The sequence below is a fragment of the Gopherus flavomarginatus genome, chromosome 10 (assembly GCF_025201925.1).
Source record: "Gopherus flavomarginatus isolate rGopFla2 chromosome 10, rGopFla2.mat.asm, whole genome shotgun sequence".
NCBI classification, from domain to species: Eukaryota; Metazoa; Chordata; order Testudines; family Testudinidae; genus Gopherus; species Gopherus flavomarginatus.
The window spans coordinates 55,850,616-55,861,215 of NC_066626.1; positions in this window are offsets into that span (position 1 = coordinate 55,850,616).

The window sequence follows — 10,600 nt, forward strand, 5'->3', positions numbered from 1 at the left end:
GCTTTCTACTGAGGAAGAGGACGGGGTGTTCGTCATCTCCGACCATTTGTGAAAGCACCGTCCCTAGCCCTACTTCAGAGGCATCTGTTTGTAGGATAAACTCCTCGCTCCAGTCTGGGGCTATCAGTACGGGGTCTGTGCAGAGGGCCATTCGCAGATCTGCAAAAGCGGCTTCGGCCTCAGCAGACCATTTTACTATGTCTGGGCCCCGAGCCCTGGTCAGGTCTGTTAATGGGCATGCCCTGGTGGCGAAGTGGGGAATGAAACATCTATAGTACCCCACGAGTCCCAGGAATGCTCGGACCTGTTTTTTCCGGAGTGGTCGGGGCCACTTCTGTATGGCATCTAGCTTGTTGAGTTGGAGCCTCCCCACGCCCCTCCCCACTATATATCCAAGGTATTTGGCCTCAGCTAACCCGATCGAACATTTGGAGGGATTTGCAGTCAGTCCGGCCTTTCTCAGGGTATCCAGGACTGCCTCTACCTTTCTTAGGTGCGTCTCCCAGTCGGGGCTATATATGATGACATCATCAAGATAGGCAGCAGTGTACTCCCCATGGGACCATAACAGTTTGTCCATCAGCTGCTGGAAGGTAGCGGGGGTCCCATGCAACCCAAAGGGAAGAACAGTGTACTGATATAGTCCTTCTGGGGTTGCAAAGGCCGTCTTCTCCTTGTTGGCTTTAGCCAGGGGGATCTGCCAATAGCCCTTAGTAAGATCAAGGGTAGACATGAAACAGGCTTTTCCCAGTCTGTCAATCAGCTCATCTATCCTGGGTAAAGGGTAGGCGTCAAATCGGGACACCTCGTTTAGCTTGCGGAAGTCATTGCAGAACCTCATACTGCCGTCTGGCTTAGGCACTAAAACCACGGGACTGGACCATTGACTATGAGACTCTTCAATGACTCCTAAGGCCAGCATCTTCCTGACCTCTTTCGTAATCTCTTCTCTCTTGGCCTCCGGGATCCGGTATGGCTTGACGTGCACCTTCACTCCAGGTTCTGTGAAGATGTGATGGTGAACCTCAGTAGTCCTGCCTGGCTTTTCCGAGAACACATCCTGGTTGCGTTTGATCAGGCTGACCACTTCGGATCGTTGTTCCAGGGTCAGCTCCGAGGATATTCCTACCAGGTTGGGCTGATCACCTTTAGGGGATGGTGCCCCCAGCGCAGCTACCAGAGCTTCTCTATCCTGCCAAGGTTTCAGTAGATTTATATGGCAGATCTGCTCCAGCTTCTGGCGACCTGGCTGTCGGACCTTATAGTCAACTTCTCCTATAGCTTCGATTACCTCATAGGGCCCCTGCCATCTGGCCAGGAGCTTGCTCTCTGCCGTGGGTATGAGCACCATCACCCGGTCTCCCACCTGGAACTTCCGGGACCATGCTTGACGATTATAGTACGTCCGTTGCATCCCTTGGGCCTCCTCCATGTGTTTGCGCACAAGGGGGGTGATTCAGGCTATTCGGTCTTTCATTTGCAGCACATGTTCCACAATGTTTCTCCCCGGGTTCGGCTGTTCTCCCCAGTCTTCTTTAGCCAGGTCCAGTATGCCCCTGGGGTGTCGACCATATAACAGCTCTAAGGGGGAGAATCCAGTGGAAGCCTGAGGAACTTCCCGTACGGCAAACAGTACATAAGGTAGCAGGGCATCCCAGTCTTTTCCATCGCGGCTAATTACCTTCCATAACAGGCTCTTAAACATCCTATTAAAATGTTCAACGAGGCCATCGGTCTGGGGATGGTAGACCAACGTTCTGAGGGTCCGTATGTGGAGCATGGTACACAAGTCCGTCATCAGTTTAGAAACAAAGGGGGTCCCTTGGTCCATCAGGATCTCCTTAGGTATCCCTACTCTGCAGAATATCTGGACTAACTCTTTGGCTATGGTCTTGGACATGGCACTCCGTAGGGGGATGGCCTTGGGGTATGGGGTGGCATAATCTAGTACTACCAGGATGTATTGATGGCCCCAGGCCGACTTTTCCAAGGGCCCCACTATGTCCATAGCTATTCACTCGAATGGAACCTCAATAATTGGCAGAGGTACCAGAGGGGCCCTTAAGTATGGTCGGGGCCCATGTATTTGGCACTCCGGACAGGAGGAACAATATCGCCGGATGGCCGCATAAATACCAGGCAAAAAAAACCTCTGTAGAATCCCCGATCTGGGCCACGTTTTGGGTCCCAGGGTCCTTCTTTCCTTCTCCCTCGTCCCCGGGGAGTAGGCCATCAAACCCCGGGAAGTCTCGTCCAATAAGGACAGGGTAAGGGAGTTTCGGAACGACTCCCACTGTCAACTCAGCGGGGTTCCCAAGAACTTCTATGCATACGGGGATGGTCGGGTAATAGCTGATATCCCCATGTACACAGGATATTCCCGAGCACTTGGCCTGGGATAGTTGGCCCGGCCTGACCAGCTTCCCTGAGACCAGTGTGACTGCACTTCCCGAGTCTATTAATGCTGTGGTCTCTATACCATTCAGCTTAATGGGCCTAGTGTACCTATGGGGGACCATCGCAACCCCGACTAGACTTATTAGCTCGCATGGTCCCCCATATCTCCCAGTTCACACTGCATGGGCTCTCCTAGATTAGGGCATTGGGCAGCAATATGCCCTAATTCACCACAGGCATAACAGCGGTACCCCCCTTGGGGCAGCCCCCTATTTTTCGGGCTGCTGGGATTTATCCCCTGAGCCTTTCTTCCCCAGTCCTCCAGTCTCTCCGGGACTGCCAGCGGCTCTTCCACCTCCTGCCTCCCCTCCATTTTCCGGCCTGGAGCTAGGGCAAACCAGGGCCTCGGCACAGAGGCTGGTCTCCGATACTGGCGCCTTCCTCCCCCGGTGGTCTGAGATAGTTCTTGGGCTGCTAAGTGCCTCTCCACGAGAGCAACTAGATCGTCATAAAGGAGGGATCATTTTGGCGGACCCACCCCCGTATGTCCAGCGGCAATCCTCTCATGTACCTGTCCAATACCAGGGTTTCTACTACCTTCTCCGGCCCACGGGCCTCGGGGCGGAGCCACTTCCGCACAAGGTGTATCAAATCAAATAACTGGGACCTCGGTGGTTTGTCCTCCCGGTACTTCCACTCGTGGAAGCGCTGGGCCCTTATGGCTGGCATCACGCCTGCCCTCGCCAGGATTTCTGCCTTCAGCCAAGGGTAATCCGTAGCTGCTTCTGTGGTCATGTCGAAGTAGGCTTTCTGGGCCTCCCCACAGAGGAATGGAGCCAGCAGACCTGCCCACTGGTCTTGGGGCCAGGCCTCCTGCAGTGCCGTCCTCTCGAACGCGAGGAGATACGCCTCTATATCGTCATCTGTTGTCATCTTCTGTAAGTAGTTGCTTGCCCGTAGCGGCCGGGTCCCCTGGGCCTCGTGCGTCATCATGGTCAGGGCCTTCAACTGGTTCACTACCTCAGTCAGGGTGGCTCAATCTTGGGCCGCCTGGCTCATCAGCAGCTGGTTGGTCTCCTGTTGTACCCGTACGGACTCTCGCTGGGCCGCCACCTGTACTCAGGTAGCCTCTTGTTGAGCCGCGGTGGCCTGCATCAACGCCTTCAGTACATCCTCCATTTTCCCAAAAAAACCAAAAAATTTCTCTCTTTTGTTTTTTTTTGTTTTGTTTTTTTTTAACCTTGCCCTGTGATGGCTTGCCACCGAGCCTCACTCACTAGTACATCCCACCCCTGACACCAAGTGTGGCAAAGTACCTGCCTCTCCTCTGCTAGCTCAGTCCTTCTTAGCCTTGGAGACACAGGTTTGGGCAAAGCAAAAAGCCCTTCACAGTCGCGCAGGGTCTGGCTGATCCCTTCTCAGTCAGGCCCTTGTTCTGGTTTCCTCTCCTTCTGGGGAGAGTGCAATCTGCCTTGCAAGAAAAGTTTCAGAGTTCAGCTGCCCCTACTCGCTGGCAGCTACTCTACTTCTCTCCTCCCCCCTGCTTCCCTGCCAGGGAGGGTTTAAAAAGGTCTCCAGCCATTGGGGCCAGCTGAAACTAATTAGCTCCCTGGTAGTCCCTGTTCCAGCTAAACCTTATTCCTCCATGGTTAAGCCTTCTGGGACTAATTACTACCCCTCTCCTGGTAGCTAAGTGTCCTGAATTTGCCACACAGCGTTAAACTGATTTAACGCTGTACCCTTCCACACTACGAGGCCCTTTATATCGATATAAAGGGCTCTTTATATCGGTTTCTGTACTCCTCTCCAAAGAGAGGAGTAGCACTAAAATCGGTATTACCATATCGGATTAGGTTAGTGTGGCCGCAAATCGACGGTATTGGCCTCCAGGCGGTATCCCACAGTGCACCACTGTGACCTCTCTGGACAGCAATCTCAGCTTGGATGCAGTGGCCAGGTGTCATAAACAGATAGCTAAGGGTTAATGTCTCTTACATCTGGAAAGAAGTACCTGAAACACCTGACCAGAGGACCAATCAGGAAACCAGACTTTTTCAGATCTGAGTGGAGGGAAGTTTATGTGTGAGTCTTTTGTTCTGGGGTCTTCTGTCTGTCTGTCTCTCGGCTATGAGAGGATTTCTGTTTCCTGCTTTCTAATCTTCTGTTTCCAAGTTGTAAGTACAAATATAGTAAGGCAGTAAGGTTTCTATTGTTTTCTTTTGTATTTACCTGTGTATAGTTGCTGGAATGTTTTGAATTGTATTCTTTTTGAATAAGGCTGTTTATTCATATTTCTTTTAAGCAATTGACCCTGTATTTGTCACCTTAATACAGAGAGACCAATTTTTATGTATTTTTCTTTCTTTTTACATAAAGCTTTCTTTTTAAGACCTGTTGGAGTTTTTCTTTAGTGGGGAACTCCAGGGAATTGAGTCTGTGCTCATCAGGGAATTGGTGGGAGGAAGAAGTCAGGGGGAAATCTGTGTGTGTTAGATTTACTAGCCTGACTTTGCATTCCCTCTGGGTGAGGGGGGAAGAGAGATTAGCTCTCGGTACTTTTGTTTTCCAAGGCTGGAAACGGAGAGGGTGGAATCCCTCTGTTTAGATTCATGGAGCTTGCTTCTGTGTGTCTCTCCAGGAACACCTGGAGGGGGGAAGGGAAAAGGTTTATTCCCCTTTGTTGTGAGACTCAAGGGATTTGGGTCTTGGGGTCCCCAGGGAAGGTTTGGGGGGACCAGAGTGCCCCAAAACACTCTAATTTTTTGGGTGGTGGCAGCTTTACCAGGTCCAAGCTGGTAACTAAGCTTGGAGGTTTTCATGCTAACCCCCATATTTTGGACGCTAAGGTCTAAATCTGGGACTAGGTTATGACACCAAGTAGACAGGAAAAGCCCCGTGAAATTTTGATTTTCATTTCCTGTTTGCCCAGCGTGGAGCTCTGATCAGCACGGGTGGCAATGCAGTCCCAAATCCAAAAAGAGCTCCAGCATGGATCGTACGGGAGATACTGAATCTAATCACTGTATGGGGAAACAAATCTGTTCTATCAGAGCTCCATTACAGAAGACGAAATGCCAAAGCATTTGAAAAAAAAATCTACAGGCTACACAGTGCTGCATGACAAGCGTAACGGGAAGCCAGAGACTCAAACGGACGCTCATGGAGGGAGGGAGCGGATACTGAGGACTCCAGCTATCCCACAGTCCACAGCAGTCTCCGAAAAGTATTTGCATTCTTGGCTGAGCTCCCAATGCCTCTAGGGTCAAACACATTGTCCGGCATGGTTCAGGGAATAGCTCGTCAGTTTACTCCCTCCCCCCCCACGTGAAAGAAATCGTTGCTTGACTTTTTTCAATGTCACCCTATGTCTACTGAATGCTGCTGGTAGACACGATACTGCAGCAGTGAAGAGCAGTATCCGCTTCTCTTCCCTCCCTGGTGGCAGATGGTACATGCTTGATAACTGCTGAATACCCCTGGCTGGCCTCAGGGGCGCCTGGGTAAAAATAGGAATGATTCCTGGTCATTCCCAGTAGATGGTACAGAATGGCTGGTAACCGTCTTCATCATAGCCACGGGGGGCTGAGCTCCATCAACTCCCTCCCTTCCTGGTGTAAAGAAAAGATTTTGTACTGCCTGGACTATCATAGCAGCGGGATGCTGGGCTCCTCTCTCCCCTGCACCGCTTAATGTCCTGCCTGGACTGTCATAGCACGGGGAGGGTGCCTCCTCCTCATTTTATCTCACTAACAAGTCACTGTTTCTTATTCCTGCATTCTTTATAACGTCATGACACAAACGGGGGGGACACTGCCACGGTAGCCCAGGAAGGTTGGGGGAGGAGGGAAGCAACAGGTGGGGTTGTTGCAGGGGCACCCCCCGTGAATGGCATGTAGCTCATCATTTCTGTGGGATCTGACACAGAGCAGCTGTACTCTCTGATACACTGCTTCTCTAGTACAGTTGTCCCAAATTCTAGGCAGGACTGACTCTATTTTTAGAAACCATAAAGGAGGGAATGACTCTTTTTTTTTTGCTTTTGCACCCCTGGCCGACCTCAGCCAGGGGCACCCATGATAGCAGCAGATAGCACAGAAGGACAGATAACCATCATCTTATTGCCAAATTACCCTGGCAGCAGACAGTACAGAACAACTGGTAACCATCTCTGCTATCATGCAAAAGCAAATGAATGCTGCTGTGTAGCGCTGGAGTATCACCTCTGTCCGCAGCATCCAGTACACATACAGTGACTGTAAAAAAAAAAAAAAGCTGAACAGGCTCCATGGTTGCCATGCTATGGCATCTGTGAGGACAATCCAGGGAAAAAGGGCACGAAATGATTGTCTGCCATTGCTTTCCCGGAGGAAGAAATGACTGACGACATTTACCCAGAAGACCCCGCGACAATGATTTTTGCCCCATCAGCCACTGGGCTCTCAACCCAGAATTCTAAGGGGCGGGGGAGACTGTGGGAACTATGGGATAGCTACAGAATAGCTACCCACAGTGCAACGCTCCGGAAATCGACGCTAGCCTTGGACCATGCACGCACACTGCCGAATTAATGTGCTTAGTGTGGCCGCGTGCCCTCGACTTTATACAATCTTTTATAAAACCGGTTTATGTAAAATCGGAATAATCCCGTAGTGTAGACGTACCCAGAGTGTCACAGCTAAATACAAGCTCAAACAGATAATTTAGCATAAGTAGTTACCACATATTCTATGGGACCATTCAAGGTGAAGTGGCCCATCAACACCCCTGTAGTTATAGGACAAAAAGGGGTTGTAATAAGCTGCACACGTTGTTGTAATAAGCTGTAAATCCAGTGCCTTTATTAAGAACATGATTTTTAGTGTCTAACAAAATTATGAATTTAAGATCCCAGGCTCATCTTTGAAAGTGTTGTGCAGGTTTCCTTTGAAGATGAGGAGTGATGGGTCAGATTTAGAGTGATCACTTTGTGAAGTGTTCACCCACGTGATACGGTGTTTTCACTTTCTTGTGTGAATTCATTCAAGAATGTAGTGATTGCCTGGCTTCAACTACATCATTGTTATTGGGCCATTTAGTGTAGAGAAAAGTCTGGTCATTCAGAACAAATGCATTTTGGAGGTGGAGGACTGGACTGTGAGCATCTTGATACCCAGGTATATACAGAATGGGAGAGGAGGGCAAAATGTAGCTCTTTGACACCAAAGGTGCCTCTGCATACAGATACAAAGACACTATCAAACTGTGGATAGGCATCTCAGTGAACACCTGCAGACGTGAGAAAGTCCTGTGAATATTGATTGGGCTGCAGAACTTTCACTGACCTCTCTTTATCTCTCTTGCCCCATTGTCTATTAAGATATCACTTTGTTTTTGCTATTCTCTTTCCTCTCTTAGGCCCTGATCCAGTAAAGCCCTTAAAGTGCTTAATTTTAAGTTTAATTGCTGTGCTAGATAGGGCCACAGTGCATATCCCTAAAGCACACAGGTAAGATTTCACACACATCTCTTTGATATACTAGGATGTGGAAGACAGCAGGTGTTTTTTCTCCATTTCATTGATGTTAGTGTATTCAAATACTCAGTTTTCTTCTTGCTATTTTTTATTTAAGTGCTGACATATTTGGCACTGTGCAAGAAAAAAATCATATCTGCCCCCATAGTGTTTACAGTCTATGAGACAAAGATAGACAAGATATACTGGAAGATCAGAGTTATATGTTACCTTAGAAAATGTTGTTTGGATTGGTTGGTTTTGCTTGATTAGTTGAAGAGCATTTACCTTTTGTCTGCATTGGAATTTTAGGATGAAATCCAGACCTCCCTGAAGTCAATGAGAGTTTTGCTACTGACTTCAATGTGTCATAACATTTTTCCCAGATTTGGACCTTAGCGTCCAAAATATGGGTGTTAGCATGAAAACCTTCAAGCTTAGTTACCGGCTTGGACCTGGTAAAGCTGCCACCACCCAAAAAATTAGAGTGTTTTGGGGCACTCTGATCCCTCCAACAACCTTCCCTGGGGACCCCAAGACCCAAATTCCTTGAATCTCACAACAAAGGGGAATAAACCATTTCCCTTCCCCCTCCAGGTGTTCCCTTCCTGGGTTCCTGGAGAGATACACAGAGCAATCTCCGTGAATCTAAACAGAGGGACTTCACCCTCCCAGTTTCCAGTCCTGGAAATACAAGTACTTCCCCCTTCAGCCAGAGGGTATGCAAAGCCAGGCTTAGAAAATCTAACACAGAGATCTTTTCCCCCGACTTCTTCCTCCCACCAATTCCCTGGTGAGCTGCAGACTCAATTCCCTGGAATTCCCACTAAAGAAAAACTCCAACAGGTCTTAAAAAGAAAGCTTTATATAAAAAGAAAGAAAAAAATACATAAAAATGGTCTCTCTGTATTAAGGTGACAAATACAGGGTCAATTGCTTAAAAGAAATATGAATAAACAGCCTTATTTAAAAAGAATACAATTTAAAACACTCCAGCAACTACACACATGTAAATACAAAAAGAAAACAATATAAACCTTATCGTCTTACTATCTTGTACTTACAACTTGGAAACAGAAGATTAGAAAGCCAGGAGACAGAAAGATCACTCTCAGAGCCGAGAGGGTCAGACCCAAGACAAAGAACAAAGAACTCACACCCAAAACTTCCCTCCACCCAGATTTGAAAAAGTCTTGTTTCCTGATTGGTCCTCTGGTCAGGTGTTTCAGGTTACTCCTTTCCAGGTGAAAGAGACATTAACCCTTAGCTATCTGTTTATGACACAATGGATCAAGGATTTCACCCTGGTTTTGTTATGGAAGCAGCTGGTTTATTAAAGGCTATTTAAAATTGTATGTATACATTTACTAAGTAAGCACATAACTTCATTTCCCTGACTGCTTCCTCCCTATGACTCTTGTTTCAATTCCTTTGCTATGAACGTATGAAACAAGGCCCTAATCCTGCAATCAGAATCGCAAAGGACAGACCTCATGAACCTCATTGCAGGATAAATGTATCAAAATCCCGTGTTTAGAAATATACTGACATATAGGGTCCAAGAGGTTTCTCCTTTGTTTATACTGTGAAAATGTGTAATTTTGTTTGATTTTCATATCTGTTCCTATCTGACCTGCTTCTGTCCCATTTAAAGCGTAACTAGATACAGCAAAAATACTGAACATTCATGAAACATTTACCTCAATAAATGTATTAGATAGAAGATTGATTTGGAAATTATATCTTAATTTTAATGTTTTGTACAACAATAGTTTTGCAATGTTATAAGCAACCCATTCCTTAATCTTTCCAAATCTTCCAAGAGTAATGCCTTAAAACCAGTGGTATGGCACAAAGGAATGAGCAAGAGCTGGGAAATCCTCCCTTTACATTTCTAATCCTGGCAGTGACACTGATCAAGGATCTTGGCCACTATACTATACCTATACTATGCCTATACTATAGTGGGAAATCAAAATGGCTGAGATATTCTTCTTGGCTGCCCCTCGGACTCCATTCCAAATACACACTAGTTTTTCTCTCCCATTCTATTTCTACAGTATATTGTTTTAAATCAATCTACCTGAGTCTAAGATCTTGTCTACATTACAAAGTTTTGTCGGCAAAAGCTGCCTTTTGCCAACAAAATAAAACCACCTCAACAAGCGGCATAAAGCCTTTTGCAGCAAAGTTAAAGGGACAAAGCATCAGCATAGACACTGCTGTTTGTTTTGTTGACAGAACTGGCTTCTGCCAGTATCCCACAATGCCCACCTTAACTGCTCTGCTCATTGTTTCGATTTCTGCTGCCCTGCAGGCATGCACCCCACTCCTTTCAAAGCTCTGGGAAGTATCTGACAGCTGAGTGTGCTGCTCCACAAAGAGCAAATCATTAGCATGGAATGCTCTTGTTCTGCCCAGGGGTCAGCATCACAATGTTGTGTGACGGACTTGGCAAAAATACCCTATTTAGTGACAGACACTGTGGGGGTGGGGGGGTTATGTCATTCAGCGTTTCTTGAAAAATTAGCACAAATCTCAAAATTTTTACCACGGACATGTTGATGACCCCTGGTTCTGCCCTGCACTAGGAACAGAGCACCAGGTAGACTGCTACTGGGGCTGGGGAAGAGACTGCAGTGTTGCTTTTTGACATTCCTCAGCATGGAGAGCTCAAAGAGCTGCTCAAGATGCTGCTCCAAGCAGCTGAGT